Source organism: Loxodonta africana, chromosome 24 (genome assembly GCF_030014295.1).
Source record: "Loxodonta africana isolate mLoxAfr1 chromosome 24, mLoxAfr1.hap2, whole genome shotgun sequence".
In the NCBI taxonomy this organism is placed as follows: Eukaryota; Metazoa; Chordata; class Mammalia; order Proboscidea; family Elephantidae; genus Loxodonta; species Loxodonta africana.
The window spans coordinates 20,782,826-20,804,464 of NC_087365.1; positions in this window are offsets into that span (position 1 = coordinate 20,782,826).

Sequence of the window (21,639 nt, forward strand, 5' to 3'; positions counted from 1 at the left end):
TTTTGAGTATTATTTTTAGAGCAGTGGTCCTCACTTGAGCCTGCATCAGAATCTCCTGGAAGTTCAGTTAAAAAACATAGCCGCGTCCCATCCCCAGAGACTCAGTAAGTCTAGAGCAGGTCAATAACCTGCATTTCTAACAAGGTCCCACAGGATATTGAAGCTGCTGATCCAGGGGCCACACTTGTCAAGCCACTATTTTGGAGCATCTATCAAGAGTCCTGCTCGAAGTTTCTGTAAGAATTGATGCCAAGGGAAAATCTTTAGAATCCCGTCAGGAATTGGAGCTTAACAGAACCTGAGGTTAACCCTTCCCGAAGCCCTCCTTTAATGGTGAAGGGCTTAGGTACCGGGAAGATTGGGTTTCTAGCCTAAGGACATAGAGCTGGTTAGAGGAGCCCAACAAGCACAGCTCTTTTGTTGGTACCCCCGGAGTCTTACTCCTACACCATATTACTATTTCTCATCTTCTCCAAATACCCTGCGATCACTTACTTATGGATAATAAATGATCCAACATGGAACTCATTTTAGTCCCATGTTGGATCACAGTCACTTTTTGGAAATAATCTACAAGAAAGGGTTTCTAACGGTGGCCCAAGGACCTCTCCTACCCAAATGACAATGGTGATTGGGCTTGCGTAAATGTTCAGATTCTTAGAACTGCATTCTTAGAGTTCCTATTGCCTTGGGGTGCCACCTGGGAATCTGCATTTTGACAACCCCTCCCCGCCTTACGGCTGTTCAGCACACTCAGTCTGAAAATCAGGTCCATAAGATGATAGTTCTCAGCCTTGGCCACATATTAGAATGGGGGGGGGGGGGAGACAGGGGGTAGAGACAGCTTTTCAAAATCCTAGTGCCCAGGCTGTATCTTTTCCAACTACATTACAATCTCTGGGGGTGGACTCAGACATCAATAGTTTTCAAAGCTTCCCCGGTGATTCCAACTTTCTGCCAAGGTTGAGAAACTGCTTCAAAAATCTCCAAACACTTCTGTATTTCTACTAAAAAAAAAATCTAAAAATCCAGCCCAAATAGTATTTTTTCTAATGAATATAGAAATTTGGTCACCTAGAATACCAAGGATGTTACATTACAGCAGTCTGCTTCAACAATTCCAACTTGATCCAAAAAACCATATACTTCCATTTCCACAAAATAATGTGAAAAGTCCTGAATCTGTGTCAGAAGGGTCCGACTGAGGTGACACCCCCTGCTTGCCCAGAGAACAAGACAGTCTTTTATTTCCACCCGTTTGCTTCTAGCCGTTACAAAGAAAAGATTTCTATAAGAAAAGAATTTTATGGATTTTCCGAGCAAGTACTAAATAACAAAAGCTTTCCTACAAATGAGCAAATTGATTTAATAGTAATGGCAGGTTCATAGTGACACACATTAGTTCCCAGGGCTCTTGAAGGAGAAAACAATTGAAATTGAAGGAAGACAGAATTCCGGCAAAATAAAGTGTCTGAAATTAATCATTTTAGACTTGGAAGTCCGAAACACTAATGACAGTGGATTTCTGAATTACTGCCAGGAAAGTTCTGCTAGTGAGTTTTTTGAGGGTGCCTGTATTCTTTTTTTTTTATTCTTAGACAATCTCTCTAGTAATTTCTCCACCCTCAAAAGTTGTCAGTTTTGCTCTCAAAGAGCTTTCAGCTTTTATAAAGAAGCCTTTCTAAAGACTTTAGAAACTTGCAGAGATGGTCATGGGGACAGAGGTAGCAGAGGGGTTAAATTTCTAAGAGACATTTATTAATCTCAAAATAATGTCTAGTAATTAAAAATGAGCTTGCTGAGGACTTCCCTTTTCACAATGATTTTTGTTGTTGTTGGCTATTATTATTTTTTAAATTTTTATATTTTAAAAATTTTATTTCTTTTGTTGAGAATATACACAGAACCACCACCAATTCAACGGTTTCCAAATGTATAATTTGGTGACACCGATTACACTCTTCTGGTTGTGCAACCATTCTCGCCCTCCTTTTCCGAGTTGTTCCCCCGTCCATTAACCTAAACTCACTGTCCCCTTAGGTTCCTATCTAATGTTTTGAGTTGCAGTTGTCAATTTGTTCCCATATAACCCAGAAAACGAAACCCAGTGCCGTCGAGTCCGACTCATAGCGACCCTATAGGACAGAGTAGAACTGCCCCACAGAGTTTCCAAGGAGCGCCTGGTGGATTCGAACTGCCAACCCTTTGGTTAGCAGCCGTAGCACTTAACCACTACGCAACCAGGGTTTCCTGATCCCATATAGGCAGTTCTTAAAAGAGCATAATGCTCAAGGCAGACATTCTTTACTCGGTAAGCTGATCTTGACAATGATTTTTAACACCTTTATTACTTTTCTCTTTCCTTATTTCATTCCACCAATCACCCCTCTGTTGCCAACGCAAAAGACTTATATTCTGGTTCTCATATCAGAGATAGAGGCTGGTTTTCTCCCAAGCACGGCATCTCTCTACCCTTGTCCTGCACTCAGCATCTGCAGAGAAACACTTTCAAAAAGGAGTTTGTTGAGGTAGAGCAAGGCTCTCAGCTGTGCTTCAGTCAAAACAATTTACTTGCCAGAGGAAATCAATCAGGCACCCTGGAAGAATCCATCTCAATACCCTTCTTTATTGCTGGTTCCTGGCTCACTCCTCTACCTAGCTCAGCATTTCTCAAATGTTAATGTCCTATAATTACTGGGGATCTTGTTAACAGCCAGACTCTGATTCAATGGGTCTGGGGCAGGGCTTAAGGTTCTGTGTTTCTAACAAGCTACCAGGTGATGCTAATGCTGGAGGTCCTTGGACCACACTTTGAAAAGCAAGGAATTAGATACTATTCTTGGGGGGAAAAGAAAACACAATGATAGTGAAAGACCGTGTTTTCTGTCCCAGACCTGCTAAGTTATTATGGATAATAGTGGATAATTTTGGGAAGCCCACTGAATCCACAACTCTCTTCTGTAGGAATTATTATCAGAGTCCCTGGTGGCGCAAAAAGCTAAGTGCTTGGCTACTAATCAAAAGGTTGGCAGCTCAAACCCGCCCAGAGGTGCCTTGGAAGAAGGGCTGGTGATCTGCTTCCAAAAGGTCAGCCATGAATTAGAATCAACTCTGTGGCAACTGGTCTTTTTAATTTATCCACAAGTGTATCAGTGGTGCCCGTATTTGTGCTGGGACCCTGCTCCCCCAGCAGAGCTGATTGGACCAAGGATGGACATGAGCCCAAAACCCCAAAGTTGAGCCAATCAGCTTCTTCTTCTCTTTAGAATTTGGAAATGGACTTCAGGGATGATAATCACGAGTTGCTTGAAAATAGCAGATGTGAACTTTGGAGATCTAGGGCAGTCATCTTACTTTACAGAGAAGAAGAAGAAAGAACAGGACACAGAAAACCAGCAAATACACTGGAGCGACAGAGACAAGAGAGCACCTGGGAATCAGTCGCTTGTCTGGGTTCTTAAAAGCATTCTAGTTTATATTTTCAGACCCTGCCTTTCTTGCCTGGAGATTCCTGGAGATAGCCCTGTATTCTTTCTACAAAGTCCCTTTTTTTCTTGCTTAAACTAGAATGAGAGAAAGCCTGCAAATTGAATGCAAAGGGATTGCATTTTCACTTTTCATCAGCAAATGTGCTGATATTCCAGTCCAGAAATTCTAGGAAACATCCAGGATGTGTCCCAGATGTCTGGGTCTTAGAGGAATAAACAGTTCCCATCTGTATCCAACAGTGGCAGGCAGAACTGTGGTACCTGGGGCGCCTCTGAAAAAACGTGACCTGCAAGTTACTTGAAGTGCTCCTTCATTTCCTTATGGAATGTAAGACTTGTTAATGCTTCAATCTTCTCCAATATTAAGACTCTGTTTACTTCAACCTATCTTTTTCCTTCCCACTTCCCACGCGTGACTTCTTGGGCTCCACATCACCGGCAGAGTCACCATCCCTGGCAGGGAAGCCCTGGAGTGGGCATTTTGGTCAAGTACTGCAGGAAATTGTTCTACCCGCTAAAACTCGAGACATGCTGGAGACAGCCTATTATTATCCACTGTCATAGAGTTAATTCTGATTCATAACAACCCTATAGAACAAAGTAGAAATACCCCCATGAATTTCCAAGCCTGTGACTCTTTACAGAAGCAGATTACCACATCTTTCTCCCATGGAGCAGCTGGTGGGCTTGAACCACCAATCTTTTGGTTAGCAGCCAAACGCTTAACCACTGCACCACCACGGCTCTGTTTGGAGACAGCCTGGTAAACCTTATTGAGCCTTGGACTCAGACTGACGGCAGTGGGACCCTGTACAGAGAGGAGTGGCTTGGCCAGATAGGTGACGTTTTTACAAAACATAAAGGAAGAGTTGGGAATAATGGAAGGCACGTACACTCTAGAGAATGGTTTATACTATTGCACAGGTCCAGGCCCTCTTGGGGTCCCTGCTGAACCATCTCTGCCTCACTCTCACTTGCCTGGCCTGGCCTTTCAGCCACTATAGGGCAAAAGAGAAAGATCTTGAGTATATTTCCTTTCCCTGGACTTTCAACTACAACAAGGCCAAGGAGAAAGACCTTGAGTCCATTTCCTTCTTCAGGCTCATCCCAATTCCCAGAAGACTGGCGTGATAGTAACCATTTCCTTCAGGGGAAAATCTACCTGTACCCCACGCAGGGGTCTGGTCTGGCTTCATGACTCAAATAAGCCACTACTTCACACATGCAGCCAGTAGACATTACCCAGACTTCAACATTAGCATATGTGGGGAGTCAACAACACAGCCCAGGGACTGGAGGAAGCTCAGACAGTTCCCCTTTTTAGTTTCACCTCATCAAGGGTTCATTTTGGGTCCATATTCCCATGCCAGCCACACATTCAGCTCCCACAGAGAGCCAGACTGTGTGAGTGAAGAGTACCTGGCAGCTCCAGTCTTGCCAGGGATTCTAGGAGCTGAGTAGAAGAACTGGGCTACAAGGATAAGCCCTCAGCTGCACCTCCAGGGCTCCCCATCCTGAGAAGTGCATGGCTCGTGGCTTGGGTTTTACTCCCTGGGTCTACTGGATCAGCCCTTGCTATTTCTGCTTTGACTTCATTACCTATTATTTTTGCTTTGCTCTACTCTCTACTGATAATTTCTGAGGGTTACACTGTCTCGCGGATTCTTCTTAGAACTTTCTCTGCGTGTGTGCACATGTGTGTGTGTTGGGGGGAGGAGTTGGTCAGTCCACTCCCATTCCTAACTACAGCTTCCCCATTATCCTTACATACCAACTAAGAAAAGCCCTTGGCTACGGTCTTCGGTCTTCTATCATTCCTTCCTTTTCAGGAGTCACTCCTCTCCTGCCTCATGTGAGACAGTGGCTGGCTCACAGAAGGCATCCAGGAAGTAGGAACTACGGCTTTTATAAACTCCTCCCTCCACTCCTTCACTTGGCTACCTCTTTGGCTCTCCCATCTTGCCTTATCATGTTCTTTCTTATTACAATCCTTCCACAAGTCTCTGATCTTCAACTTAAAAACATTAATGGAAACCTGGTTGTCCTCAAGTGGTACCACCTCCCAGATTTCCTTCTCCCATAAAGGCTATTTCTCACCCACCCCACTCCATCCATCCACTTAACCTTAAGAAGATCCAATTCTGCACCCACTGTTTACATAACCACACCACATCCTGTATTAGACTTGGCACAGGTAGAATTTATCTCCATAATGCTGATTTATGCCAAATGAGTCATTAGTTACAGGTAAACAACATGGCAAAAATGAACCTGTAAACTTCGGGCTCCTTAAGAAAAGGGCAGAATCTAGATTAATTTTTATCCTAAGATGCAGTTATAGCTCCATGTCATTTTGCATTAATGAAGTTTCTGCTATCACCTATTAGTGGATACAGAAATCCACAGCAAGTCTGTTTTCATTAGAGATGTCTCCCTGGACACGTTTTCCACATTCATGGGGGAACACGTCATATTTCATTCACCTAATATTAACAGTTTAGGAAATACCTATTGATGATGATAAGGTAAACTTTTCATTATCTTTTTTATTTACACTATCAATAATGCACTCAAACTCAAGTAGAGGCATACAAAAATTTAATCTCAACTACAATAAAAATAAAATACATTCATTTTCAATCTGAACTCAGAGTATTTTTAATTGATTTCTCTAAAATGATCTATTTCAAAATCATTAAAACCACGCTTACGAAGAATATCTAATGACATGAAAAAGCACTCACAATATAATGTTCTTTGCAGGGGGAAAACAGAATTCACAGGGCATATCCAAAGTCTGTAAATATAGTTATATGTATATATCTAGAAATACTGGAAATACAAAATGGTATTAGTGATTTTGTTTGGATGATAGAACTGTAGTAAATATTTAATTCCTTCTTTGTAATTTTTCAACGGACATTCACATTTATGATTAGAAAAAAAGTAAACATTACCAAAAAGTATGTATGTTCTACAATCAGGAAATTAAAAAACACACAAAAAAATGATTCATACAGCCCCTTTATTTTGACTGTATTGCTGGAAGCACAGTTCATTACACAAATGTTATTTGCCCCCATGCTTCTCATATTGTCTGTTAGAAAGGAAGGAAGCACACTGGAAGAAGATGGCTGGTTATTTAAACATGCCTTAGATGGAAAGGAAGGAACTCTGGTGGCTCAGTGGTTAAAGTGCTCAGCTGCTAACCAAAACATCAGTGGTTCGAACCCACCAACTGCTCTCTGAGAGAAAGATATGGTGGTCTGATTCCATAAAGATTTACAGCCTTGTAAAATCTATGATTTACATGTATATGCTTCATGTGCATGCAAAAGCTGAACAATGAACAAGGAAGATCGGAAGACCAAAGAAGAATTGATGCCCTTGAATTATGAGGTTGGCAAATAATATTGACTATACCAAGGACTGCCAAAAGAACGAACAAATCCGTCTTGGAAGAAGTACAGCCAGAATGCTCCTTAGAAGCAAGGATGGCGAGACTTTATCTCACATACTTTGTATCATGTGTTATCAGGAGGATCAGTCCCTAGAGAAGGACATCATGCTTGGTAAAGTAGAGAGTTCAGTGAAAAGGAGGAAGGCTCTCAACAGGACGGACTGACAAAGTGGCTGCAACAATGGGCTCAAGCATAACAATGATTGTGAGGATGGTGCAGGACTGGGCATGTTTTGTTCTGTTTTACATAGGGTCACTGAGTCCACGGCACCTAAAACAACAAGAAACCCTATGGGGCAGTTCTACTCTGTCCTATAAGTTTACTATGAGTCGGAATTCAATTGACTCAACAGCAGTGGGTTTGGTTTGGTTTTGGGTTAGATGGAAAGTACCGGGCAAGAAATTGATTTTAGGGCTGGTTTGAAAGTGCTAACACTTACCTCTTGTACTCATATATTTGGGATGAAGAAAAAGAAAAATGATGACTTTAATATTTTCCATGTAACTTATCCACTTTTTTTTTTCTAAATATATTGCTTCCTACTTTCTAAAGCAATGTGGTCTGTACTTCACCTCTCTTGCTCTTTCTATTGTCCAAACTTTCTCAATCAAAGTATTACCTGTACACTGTCAGTCATATCAATTATACTGTTCTCTGTAACAACAGCTTTTTTAAATATTAATTTTTTAATTGGAAAATAAATAACATTTACAATATGAAAATTACATAATAGTTGAAAAGAGAAGGTTTATAATACTGTCACTAAACCTGTAACTCAAATAACTATAACAGAAAAACTGAGAGGGACCTACTTAAATCTTGTAACTTTATCTGTTTTCTAAGAGCGTTCAGTTTTACCATACTTTTTTGTTACAAAAATTTCATTTGCTTTTCAGATTTTAGAGTTCCTGAGAAATAATATTCTAATTTTGATAGCCTTAAAAAAAAAAAAGTCAAATAATCATTGTCTTGTTTGTTTGTTTTGGTTTGGTTTGGTTTGGTTTCACAGTTCTCCTTGATTTAGCTTATCCATTTGTTTTTTTTTTTTCATTTGTTCTTGGAACCCATATCCCCCTCTTTTGTTTTGCTGAGGTTTATACTGCATGGATTCATTTAGGAATGGTCTAAGAGTGGTCAAACATTTTAGTTTTTACTTGTCTGAAAATGTTTTTACTTTCCCCTCATACCAAATTTGCAGTTTGACTAAGAACAAGATTGTAGATTCAAAATAATTTCTTCTCCCAACTAGGAAGGCATCATTCTCTTGTCCTCTAGAAATTGTCTTAAGGAAACATATTTGTTCCTTAGTGGGCAACTCCACATTCCACTTCAATCTCTGGAGTCTTTTAGCATCCTCTCCTTTTCCTTGTTGTCAGGCGCTGTCGAGTCACTTCCAACTCAAAGCAACCCTACGTACAACAGAACGAAACACTGCCCAGTCCTGCACCATCCTCGCAATCGATGCTATGTTTAAGCCCATTACGGCAGCCACTGTGCCAATCCATCTCATTGAGGGTCTTCCTCTTTTTCGCTGACCCTCTGCTTTACCAAGCATGATGTCCTCCGGGGACTGGTCCCCCCGATAACATGCCCAAAGTATAAGAGATGAAGTTTCGCCATCCTTGCTTCTAAGGAGCATTCTGGCTGTATTTCTTCTATACTTTTCCTGAGTGTTCTTAAATATCATGAAATGTTTAGGTCCTGGTCCATTCATATTCTTACTCCTACTCTGCATTCAAAGAATTCTCTTGGTCTGAACATTTTGGGAATTAATATCTATCTATCTACCTGTCTATGTGTATACACACACACACACACACACACACACACAAATTATTTCCTCTACTTCTTTCTCAATTTTCTCTTTCCAGACCCTCTACTAAATGTAGGACCACCTGGACTGATTCTCTAATGTCTCAACTTTTCACTCCTTGTCTTCCAACTCCATTCTTTTGCTGCTTTCTGGAATGTTTATCGTCTTTTCTTTCAACCATTCAACACTTTTTTAATTTCAAAGGATTTCTTCTTGTTCTTCAACTGTCCCTTTTCCATAGGAGTCTGTTCTTAACTATCCCTGATGATAAGATTTAGAATTATTTTAAGGATTTGTCTCTTCCCTGATTTATTTCTGTTCCTTCTAGTTCAGTTGGTATGTTCGTTCATGCTGATCCTTCTCTTTTACCTGTTTGTTCTAATACCCATTGATTTTAGTCTGTTCAATCATATTATTGAAGAACCCTGAAGCCAAAGAGGAATCCAAATATTTATCTACTTGCCTTCTCCACCTTCACTTCTACTCAACAAAATGTAGACCATTCAATTTCTGCTCAGCTCAGAAATAGTCCCTCAATCCCTTAATCCTGGTACCCCCAAGAACCATAAACCATTTGAATTAAAAACTTGGCTTTCTTGCTGCAGTTATCAAAAGTGTGGCGGGTGAGGGTCTAATGGGTATTATTTTGGGGGCAAGCTTTCTCTGAGAGATAAAGGGTCATGGTGATAACTTAAATATAATGCTGTATTGAAACAGAGATTCTAGAATTAATTCAGTACTACAGAATTTACCCAGTGGAAGAAAAAAAAAATTCACTTACATTTAAAGTTTAAACAAAGTCACTAAAAGGAATGTATTAACTTTCATACTATTCCCACTTGTCCCTTTTTAGGATACCCTACTAAAGCAAAGAGACACTATTAAATTCTGGAGGTACTTCCACCCTTTCTTACTATGGTAATCTATGCCAAAGAGAGAGCAAGTGAGTGTCCTGTCCCCAGAAAGAGACTAAACATAATCTCAGAGCGGGACAAGAATTCCAAAACACAGAAGCAAATATTAAAATGGTCTCTATGTGCCAATTTAATTGCTCTTCTCTCAAACATGTATCATAACCATATTTCAAGATAGTTACTGAATAACTGTTCCCTCTGAGAGTACTCTGACTTCAACACTGCCTCGCCATGAAATCTTGCTCTAATGTGCAATCGCCCTTTATTACAACAAAGACTTCTTTACGAAGCGGAGTGTACAAGTTCCCTTCTATTTAGTTCAACTTTGCACTCTTCTCTAACCTTGTTAACTCACATACCAAGGGTCACATCTAAACAAGTCCTCCAAATTAAAACCCTCAGGAAACTATATTTCTAAAGAAGACTATTCTCAAGTGATTATACATGTGCATTACACAGCATTTATGCAAAAATATGAATAATGTTATTTAATTTTCCAACTCGGATGGAAAACAAGCTGCTGAAACTGGGGATGCTTAAAAAGATCTGCTGCCCAGGGGAGTAGACTATACGATGTTAAATATCTGTAATGAAATTTAACAGCCACCAACACAAGAACAGATGCCTCACCAGATGGTGTAACTCGTCCACCCAACATACTTTCTCCTGATTTCGCAGGGCTTCAAAACGAACCCAACCGAAAATCCTTGCTTCCTGGGGCTTCTTTAGAATTACAGGTAGCCTTTTGATCCTGTTTAGTCCTTGTTAGAGGTATTCTGAGATGCTAGGGGTAAATTTCTGTTTTTCTAACATAGACATATTGCCTCCCACTTTCTCCTTTTCCTTTTTGCTACGGATGAGCGTGTGACACCTGGAAGTGCAGCATCCATTTTGCAACCATAAGGCAATGAGCATTAGAATGAGGGTACCCTTGCTAAGGATGGTGGAGAATAACTATGGACAGGGGCTGGATATCTGAGGGAATTGCTTAGCTCTTGAACTAGCCCTGGACAAACATGTGGAACAAATATGAACCTATGTCTTTAAGCATTTTGTGGTTCACCAAACATGCCACCCTTCCAGCCATCCCATTTGAATATAAGAATTTTAATGCTTAGGCCAAAATGGGGATGGCTTTCCCCTCTACAAAATTTACTTTAGACCTCAGACACAGGTCACAGTCCCTACCAAAAACCTCTGAGTTCTGATAGGTTTCAGAATTCAGAAAGAAAATGTGGTTGGTACATATACTGTATTATAGAATAGCCCCAACGGATCTGGGCAGCACCCTTTAGTCCAAAAGTTGGCAAACTGTGGCTGGTAGGCCAAATCTAGAATCATATTTGTAAATAAACACAGCTACACCTTCATCTACATATTGTCTATGGAAGTTTTCACGCTACAATGGCAGAGTGGAATAGTTTTGCCAGAGACTACGCGGCTCGCCAAGCCTAAAATATTTACTATCTGGCCTTTTACAGGAGCCCTGGTGGCACAGTGGTTAAGAGCTACAGCAAGCTATGGCCGCTAACCAAAAGGCTGGCAGTTCAAACCCACCAGCCGCTCCGTGGAAACCCTACAGAGCTGTTCTACTGTGTCCCATGGGGTCGCTATGAATCAGCATCGACTCAATGGCAATGGGTTTGCTTTTTTTTGGGTTTGGCCTTTTACAGGAAAAGTTTGCTGACCGCTGTTAAATACATTAGTATTTATGCAATCAAAGCTATAAAAACACTCATTTGTAAGTGGGATAAAAAAAATTCTTAAAAAGACTATATACAGTTGCTTTAGGCATGATTCTGCTACTAAACTTGTGCCCAACTTAGGAGAAAACTCTGTTTTCAGAGTTTTAAGGCTTTCAGAATTATGGAAAAGGGACTGTTGGAGGGCGGAGAGGGGAGAAGTTCATCGAGCTGGTCTAATGTACCATGGAGGGCACAACCAGATGGCTGTTCCTTTAACTGCATGCAGGGTTTCTAACTGGTTCAGTCTGGTTTGAACCCCTTCTGAGAATTTGCATTTCTAACAAGTTCTCAGGAAGTCATACATAAGGATCACCCGGGGATCTTGTTAAAATGTAGATTCTGATTCAGTATATCTGGGTTTTTAAAATGCAAATTCTCATCAGGGAGCTTGTTTGAAATGCAAATTCTCAGCAGGGGTTTGAACCAGAACAAACCCATCTGAATCCCTGATGGTATGAAAGACCAACATGCTTAAAAAATCCTATTGACTAAAACCCAAAAACCAAACCCATTGCCCTTGAGTTGATTCCCACTCACAGAGACCCTACAGGGCAGAGTAGAACTAGCCCGTAGGGTTTCCAAGGAGCAGCTGGTGGATTCAAACTGCCAACCTTTTGATTAGCAGCTGATCTCTGAACCACTGCGCCATTAGGGCTCTCCTGTTAACTAAAAGAAATAAAGAGCATATTGCGGAGAAGAGAATACCAGCTGGTGAGTAAGAAGAATGATTCTAATCCTAGCATTCTGCTGACTTTAGATAGATACTGCTCTTCTCTGAGTCTGTCTTTTAGAAAATCTGTCAAATGGGACCAAAGTATCATTGACTCCATCTAGGGCCACAGAAGATGGCGAGATTATCTGGGAAAGTGGCACGAACAGTGCAAGGAACAACTCACCCATGCATATGTTTACTATTGGGTAAATTAGACACAGAGCCCTGCTGGAGCAGTGGTTAAGAGCTTGGCTGCTAACCAAAAGGTCAGCAGTTCAAACCCACCAGCCGCTTCTTGGAAGCCCTATGAGGCAGTTCTATTCTGTCCTACAGGCTCACTACAAGTCAGAATCAACTTGATGGCAAGGGTTTTTTGTTTGTTTGTTTGTTTGTTTGTTTTAAATTAGATATACCTCATTATGTATGAGCATGAATATGTATTTTACTAGATATGACATTATTAGATTTCTTTTTTTTCACTGGTTATTTGATTGCAGAATGATCAAAATTTCTATGGCCCTCCAAAATGTTAGATGGCTCCTTATGATTTTTTTTTCCTAATACTAAGGAGTTCTAAGTATACTTTTAATATTTTCCTCTTCTACACATAATTTGAGTCATATGGACCGTCTTTCTCAGGGAACTCGTCTGAATAGTAAGTGGATCACTTACAACAAACATACAAAAATTTCATGGGGACTTTATCGTAGTTACCTTTTATTGCAATGTAAGAATAAGATCAGAAAAGAATTACGCAAATATACATTTTAAATGTCTTTAATAATACTTTTAACACAAAACTAAAATTCTGAATTTCCAAAATCAGATTTTCTAATCTAAGATTTTATTTTTTATATCATAAAATCTGGGAGAATCTAGAGGAATGAGGAGCTGGAAGAAATCAGCAGTGCTTGACAGGCTTCCAGATTGGGTCTGAGTATGGATTAGCACAGTCTTAACCTGCTGGGTAACGGGGGAATAAGAAAGGTGAGCAATAGTGAAACGGCTGACAGAATGCAGAAGAAAGACCCAGTAAGTGAATGGGGAGAAGAGACTGAGAAAGTTTGCCTGGAGCAAGCACAGCAGATTCCCGCCAGATTCCTCTCCTGCTGGGAATGCCCATAGGTCAGAGGGAACAAGTATGGAAGCCACTGTTGGTTACTAACCAAGAGCTATTGCTAACAGTGTTGCTTGGGTCGCAATGCATCTGATTTGAGAGACTGTATCAGCATTGGCCAATGGCCCTCAAACTTGGCTGCATACTGGAATAACCTGAATGGCTCCAATAAAATATTGATGCCTGAACCACACCACAGAAAGTCTACCCCCAAGGTTCTGGGGTGCCTTGGCATCAGTGTTTTCTAAAAGTTCCCATAGTCCTTCTAAAGTAGGGCTAGGGTTCGGAGCAGCTAGACTAGTACTTCTAAAGCTTTAATGTCCATTAAGTTAAAATGTCGATTTTGATTCAGTAGATCTGGAGAGCCAAGGCTCAGCCATTCTAACAAATGCCCAGATGATGCTCATACTACTGCTGGTCCTTGGGCCACACTTTGAGTAACAACGGGCCTAGACCTGAGCTGTCTGTTTGATACTTGCTGTCTACAGCTGGCTGTCTAATTTGATTAGATCTATATACAGATCAAGTATTTCCAATAAAAAATTAGCATCTGAATTGGTATAAACATAATACATAATTGATTTCAAACCCTAGCTATGAAATAAATGATATAAAATAGCTCATTGATAATTTCTGTATATTGGTTACATCTTGAAACAATATATTGGGTTAAGTAAACTACATTATTAAAGTTAAATGCACTTGTTTGACAATTTTTTTTTTTTAATGTGAATACTAAAACCTATTGCATTGCTGTCAAGTCAATTCCAATTCATGATGACCCCATGTATTACAGGGTAGAACTACTCTATAGAGTTTTCTTGGCTGTAATCTTTACAGAAGCAGATCCTTAGGCTTTTTTTCCAGTGCCACTGGGTGGCTTCAAACCATCAACCTTTAGGTTAAGATAAGCATAAACCATTTGCACCACCCAAGGATATAATGTGAACACTGAGAAATTTATACTGACACATATGGCCAGAGATGGATTAGCCAGTAAGCATGGTGTGCTTACATTAAGCAAGGTATAAAAATTATGCTTACTCACTAATCTGTAGTGCACAATTTCACCTGGTTTTCAAATATGTGGTGAAAACCAGGTGAAATTGTGCACTACAGATTGGTAAGTAAGCACAATTAAGCCCATATGTACCTTGCTTATTGGATAACCCATCCCTGCATATGGCTAGCATTAAGTTTCTGTTGGTTGAGACCTGGTTGAGCACTGGTCAAGACCAAAACCAATTGAGGTACATATTGCTGCTAATTGGTCTAATGGATGAGTTTGGGACTTAGTTCTAGCGGACGAGAACTTAGGGAAGCCTGCAAGAGGCCTTCTGAGAAAGACTGTCCCTTAATAAAAAGGGAGAACCACACAAGAAAGTCATTTTGTTCCTGCCTTCTTCTACCCTGTATTTAAATCTAGCTGTGAGAAGACAATGCATGGAGCAGTGGCAGCCATCTTACCACTTGAAGGAGACAATAGCCTGGGTCCATGTCACCACTGAGTTAGAAATCAAAACCCTCAACCTCTGGATTTTTTGTTACATAAACAATAAACGTCCTTATTGTTTAAGTCACGGCTTCTTAAATGTGTGTATGAATCATTAGCAGATCTTTGGCGATACTATGTATTTTATTTTATGTATTAATAAGTATTATTTTGAGAAGGATCCACGAGCTTCCCCAGATGCCAATGGGTCCACGGCACAAAAATCAGGACCCTCTGACCTAGAACAACTGGTTAGTTCACTCAATTCGATTTCAAATCCAATCAAGCCAAATGTCTGGGATCATATATGAAAAGACATTGAGGGAATTAGAAATATTTTCCCTTTTTAACTCATTTATTCACTCATCCAGCAGATATCAGAGTAACCCATACTTTCAAATCACCATGGCAGGCTATATGGGAGATACCAAGCTGAAGCAAGTAACCTCTGTCCTCATGGAGCCCAAGGACGTGCGGAAGAAAGAACTATACAAATAACTACGTGGGCAACTTTAATACAAGGATATTAAGTGTTGGATTAAAGAACTAATGTTTCCAGTTGAATTATCACTAGAAGTTTTTAGCCAGGGGTGACTTGAACTGAGTTATTCTTTGGAAGACTAATCTGGTATAGCACTTTGTGAAGTGGGCTGAAGGAGGTTGAGGTTATTAGAGATGATTGCAATAATTCAGACAAGAGATAACATGGTCTGGTGAATGGTGATTCAGGGCACAGAGCTATATGCCTTACACAGATGCTTCACCTGGAAAAATCAAAAGAATGTAATTGTCCATACCAAGGAAATGTTTAGCTAGATTGTATTATCATGCAATCATTTTCAATAGTATTTTCAACAGCTTTGTAACAACCTGGGAATATGTGTTGTCGTGTTAAATGAAACAACACTATACCAAATTTATATGCTATGTGTAGACTGATTGCAAAAATGTCTTCACTTCTTTATCCCTCCCTGATCCACACCTGCATTAGTTTCCTGTGGCTTTCAGAACAAACTGCTACAAGCTGTTTGACCTAAACGACAGACATCTATTCTCTCACAATTCTGGAGGCCAGACATCTGAAGTCATAGTGTCAGCAAGGCCATACACACTCCCTACAGAGGCTTTAAGGAAGAATCTATTTCTTGCCTCTTCCAGCTCTGGTGGTTGCCAGCAGTCCTTGGCTTAAGGCCTCATCAACCTGATCTCTGCCTCCATGTTCACATCACCTTATCCTCTTCTGTGAGTCTCTCCCAAACTCCCTCTACCTCTCTCTTATGACAAATGTGATTGCATTTAAAGCCCACCTGGATCATCCAAGATAAACTCTTCCTAGCAAGATCGTTAATCACACCTTTTGCCATTATCAAGTTCCAGAGATGGGACATGGATTCGGGGGTCGGGGGAAAGGATGGGGAGGAGAAGGCATTATTCGATGTACCACAATATCATTTGCCACCTAGAGGTGGCATCTATTTCCCTACTCCTAAATCTGGGCTGATCTTAGGACTTCTTCAGCCAATAGAATGCAGCAGAAGTAACCGTGTGCCAGCTGTGAGCCTAGGTCTCCAGAGACCTTGTCTGCTTCCACGCTCTCTCACTCCTGAAACCCTGGCTACATGAGGTGAACAGGCCTGGGCCAGGCTGCTGATGATGGGAGACATATGGCCCAGTCAACCTATTCTCAGCCTACAGATGGACAACTCCCAGAGGGTTGAGGGAGGCTGTCTTTGACCAGACAGCTGTCTACCCACACAAGCTGACATAGGCACATGGGTGAGCCTGGCTGAGATCAGCCAAGCCTGGCCCACATCCACGGAAATGCCCAGCGGACGCAAAGACTCAAGAATGATAAAAAAATGTTTAATGGTTTTAAGCCACTGATGTAGGTACCATGGTGCATTTCTTTACTGAAAGAAAAATAATGGCCACTACCACTTAGTGTCAGAATTCAAAGAGTGCAGGACTTATGCCTATCATTTTTGCAAGTTCAAAAGAGAACTTCATTTAAAGAATAAGTTTATGAATTTTAGCCAAGCAATAAAAAGTTTAACTCTTCCCAAATACTCCTTATTTTATAGGTCATCAAATAAATGCAGGAGGGACCTGAAGTAGACTGACTGAACTGTTGCAATCACAGAGCGTAGGCATTTATCATCTGACACTTCGATCCAGGTAAACAGAAGTTATTGTAACGCGTGTGGCCAGTATAATCTATTTCTTTTTCCCCTCAGGAGTTAAGAGAGAAAATCAGCTGATTTTCACCTCTAAAATTAAGTTTCTAAAAGTAACTAATCTCACTTGGATCCATAATTCTGACAAAAATTAGTCGTCAGACTAAATTTTTTTCCATGACTAAGTCTTTGTCCTTACTAGCAGCACTAAACTGACTTGGAGTTTAAATTTCTCAAAAATATTTTGGAAATGTCATTTTGTTCTCTGTGACATTATACGGTATTCTTTTACAGCTTTTTAATTGGATGCAATTTGTAATGGGAAATGAAACCTAATTCTCTTGAGGGTTTCTGGAAGGTACGGGAAAGTTCATCTGGATAGAGAAAGACGTATTCACAACTAAGATGCAGTGATACTGTGGAATACCATGCCTGTGAGCTTAAGCCGACACCTCAAGATTAGGGGTCACAGAGCGGGACAGAACATCACTGCTCACAGGGGACAACCCTTCTCCCATACACAACACTGAACTGACCATTCAACATCAGCTTTTGGCTTTAACAACCTCAGAGTTCCTGGGATAAATAGAGAGATTCAAGCCCTTAATAACGTAAAATAATATTTAATGAGGGCTCACTGTGTTCCAAGCACAGTTCTTTTATTTTACATGTATAAACTCAACTAAGCCTCACAATAATGTGTGAGATATTAATTAATAAGAATTCCCATTTTACAAATGAGAAAGCAGAAGCACAAAGTAACTAGCCTAAGGTGACATAGCTACAAAGTAACATAGCTGGGACTGGGGGTCCACTGGCGGAATTCACGCCTTCCATGTGGGAGACCGGGGTTGGATTTTCGGCCAGCGTACCTCATGTGTAGCCACCACCAGCCTGTCAGGGGAGGCTTGTGTGTTGCTAGGATGTGTGAACTGGTTTCAGTGGAGTTTCCAGACTTGATGGACTAGGAAGAAATGCCTGGTGATCTAATTCTGAAAAGCAGCCAGTGAAAACCCTAAGGATCACAACGGTCCGATTCACAACCAATCACCAGGATGGCACAGAAGCAGGCAGCAGTTTGATCCATTATGCACAGGGTCACCACAAGTGGAGGGCCAACTCGGTAGCAGCGAGCAACATCGAGTCTGGTTCCAAAGCATCCTCTTAATGAATCCGCTTTACTGCCTCTCCTTCATATCCATGTTCTGAAAAACCGGCCTTCCAGACAAGCTCAAGTTTATAAATCAAAAACAAAAGACTATGAACTTTTCCAAAAATAAAGATGCAAAAATTGCAAATTCAAACAATCTTAGAGAAGTCATAAAGGCCCTTGAGAAATCATCTTCTCCAGCCTCCTACTGGCTAATGTCTCTCTAATCTGCTTCCTGCCAAACACAGGTTGGAGGACCGGCTGCAGAACAACCACATAAAATTTCAAAATGCATCTGACTACCATTGAGAAGAAGTCCCTGGGTGCACAAACGGTTAAGTGCTTGACTACTAGTCAAAAGGTTGGCACTTTGAACCCACCCAGAGGCGGCTCAGGAAACAGGCCTGGGGATCTGCTTCTGAAAGGTGATATAGCCTTTAGAAACCCTGCAGTGTGCAGTTCTACTCTGCACACATGGGGTCATTATGAGTTGGATTTGACTCAACAGCCACTGAAAATCACAGAATCACTCAGAACCCCACTGAAGTGAATTACTGACAGGAAGTCTTGCCTCTTCCTTAGTAAAATTTTCTTCCGGGTTAATTTGATCAGCCGTGAATAAAAACGGTATTCCTTTTAAGTAAAATCCTCCAAGCTCTTAATCCCACCAGTGCCCTCCTCTCTGGGTTCACTAAACCAATTTCTTGAAGCTTTCTTTCTAGAATTTCTACCCTGCTAATAATTTTTTTTTAATTGTACTTTAGGTGAAACTTTATAGCTTAAGTTAATTTATCATACAAAAATTTATACACATATTGTTATGTGACACTAGTTGTAATTCCTGTAATATGACAGTACACTCCCCCTTTCACCCTGGGTTTCTTGTGTCCATTCAACCAGTTCCTGCCTTTCCTGCCTTCTTATCCTGCCTCTGTACAGGAGCCGCCCATTTGGTCTCACGTATCTGCTTGAATAAGAAGCACATCTTCATGAGTATTATTTTATGTCTTATAGTCCAGTCTAATCTTCTTCTGAAGAGTGGACTTTGGGAATGGTTTTAGTTCTGGGTTAACAGAGCGTCCAGGAGCCATGGCTTTGGGGGTTCCTCCAGCCTCAGTCAGACCATTAAGTCTGGTCTTTTTACGTGAATTTGCGTTCTGCTCCACGCTTTTCTCCGCTCCATCAGGGGACTCTCTGTTGTGTTCCTGTCAGGACAGTCGTTGATGGTAGCTGGGAACCATCTCATTCCTCTGGTCTAAGGCTGATGGAGTCTCTGGTTTAAGTGGCCATTTTTGTCTCTTGGGCTAATCATTTCCTTGTGTCTTTGTTGTTTTTCATTCTCCTTTGCTCCAGGTGGGTGGGGACCAATTGATGCAACTTAGATGGCCCCTCACAACTCTTTAGGACCCCAGATACCACTTACTGTAGTTGGATGCAGAACATTTTCTTAATAAACTTTGTTATGCCGGTTGACTTAGATGCCTCCTGAAACCACGGTCGCTAGACCGCGGCCCCAGCTACTCTGCCCCTCAAAGTGTTTGGTTGTGTTCAGCAAACTTCTCAGCTTTTGCTTTAGTCCAGTTGTGCTGACTTCCCCTGTATTGTGTGTTGTCCTTCCCTTCACCTAAGATGATTCTTGTCTACTATCTAGTTCCTGTTAATAATCTTGAATGTTTTTGGAACTTGCTGCAATGTTTTACAACTCTCTTTAGAGTTATCCGATGAAATAAAGAATACTCAGTTAAATTTTCAGTTTAAGTATATCCCAAATATTGCACGGGACATACTTACACTAAAAAATTAACCATTATTGATCTAGAAATTCAAGTTTAACTCACTATCCTGTATTTTTATTTACTAAATCTGGCCACCCTAGCTCTTTTGAAACTGTCAAAACCACACTCAGTCCTCTAATTCATCCATCTCAAGCTTGAGTGTACATAAGAATCACCTAGAGGCTGTTAAAACACGGACTCCTGGGTCCCACCCCAGGGAGTTTCTGATTCAGTGGGTCTGGGCTGGGGCCTGAGAGTTTCCATTTCTAGCAGGTTCCCAGGTGATGCTGATGCTGCTGGTCTGGGGACCACCCTTTGGGAACCACTACTCTAATTCTCTAATTTAGGCAAAGCATGGGAAAGAAACACCTCCAAGCCTCTAAAAGCCCCATGTAAACTGCATAAGCCCAGACACAGCAGGAGTCTCACATATCTTCACTGAACATCCATGTCTTCCTCCTCAAACCCCAGTACAAAATCAGACAATGCCTGAACTCAGAGGCCCAGTCATTGTTCATACTGGAATGTATCTCCCCAGATAGAGTGGACCCCTTTTAGGGTTCAAATGGATTATCACCCTGGTCAAGCTTAACCCATGAGACATCCTTTTGTTATTTTGGGAAAAATGTGTCCCTTGTTCCCAAGGAGGAGCCTGGTAGAGACCTCATCTCAATTTCCTTTCTTTAAAGTTGACCTTCTTGTAATGACTGTTTCTGCTTTATTTTCTGACTTTTCTTCAATCTGTAAGCTCTGGTGAGTCTTCCATATCCACAAGTCTGACCAAATAACTGCCCAGTCCCCCAGGCACAACATTTGGTACAAAAGCCTGTGGCAGAGTGATTTCTTTGAGGCCTCCAATTAATGGCCTCCCTTTATACTTACCCTTTGTCCTCTAAATTTGAAGTGTCCTCCTACGATGACTCTGGAGTTGGCCTTAGGACTTGATTTGGCCAACAGAATAAAGAGAAGTGATACGTGCCAATTCTAAGTCTAGATTTCAAGAGGCCTTGCATGGTTTTGCTGGTTCTCTTGGAACCTTGGTCAGTCATCATGAACAAGCCCAGCCTAACCTGCTACAGCAAGGGATACCACAAGGACCAGAGCCAAGTCATCCCAACTAAGGTCATCCTAGATAGGCCAGACTCCAACTGACCCACTAGCTGACCACAAAAGCATGAGTAAGCCCAAGCAAGCCTAGCTCAAACCAGCAAAAATGCCTAGCTGACCCCAAAATTTGTGAGTAAAAATAAATGTTTACTGTTATAAGCTACGGTTCTGGAGTTGAATGTTATGCAGCATTACTGTGGCCATTGATAACTGATACTGTGCCTGACATTCTGGTTGTGCCTTAGCTCAACTCTCTGATTCCAATGACCGTCAAGATTCCTGCCTGCCTGACTCACACCAAGACTCACTCTCCAGGCAAGCAGCTACCCTCATTTTGGCCCCTCTAGGGTATGCCCTTGACTTAAAGCCTCTTGATTTCCATTGTCACTCTGGGTGTAGCCCTTGAGTGTATCTGTTGATTCATGCTACAACCATCCTAAACTGGGGAATCATATTCCATGTTCATCAACATTAATTACAGTTCTTTCATTTCTTTTTCTTTAATGCTTGGCCAATTTTGTTTCTCATTCTGTATTTGGCTCACTGGTGTTTGTTATGGGGTTTTGACTGCGTGTGTGTGCATGTGCGTTATTGTTTTTCCATGAGAGGAATAAAAGAATGACTGACTGACTGACTTGCCATCCCTCCTTTTCTGACAGCAGAAAACATAAAGGAGGTATGTGACTAGACT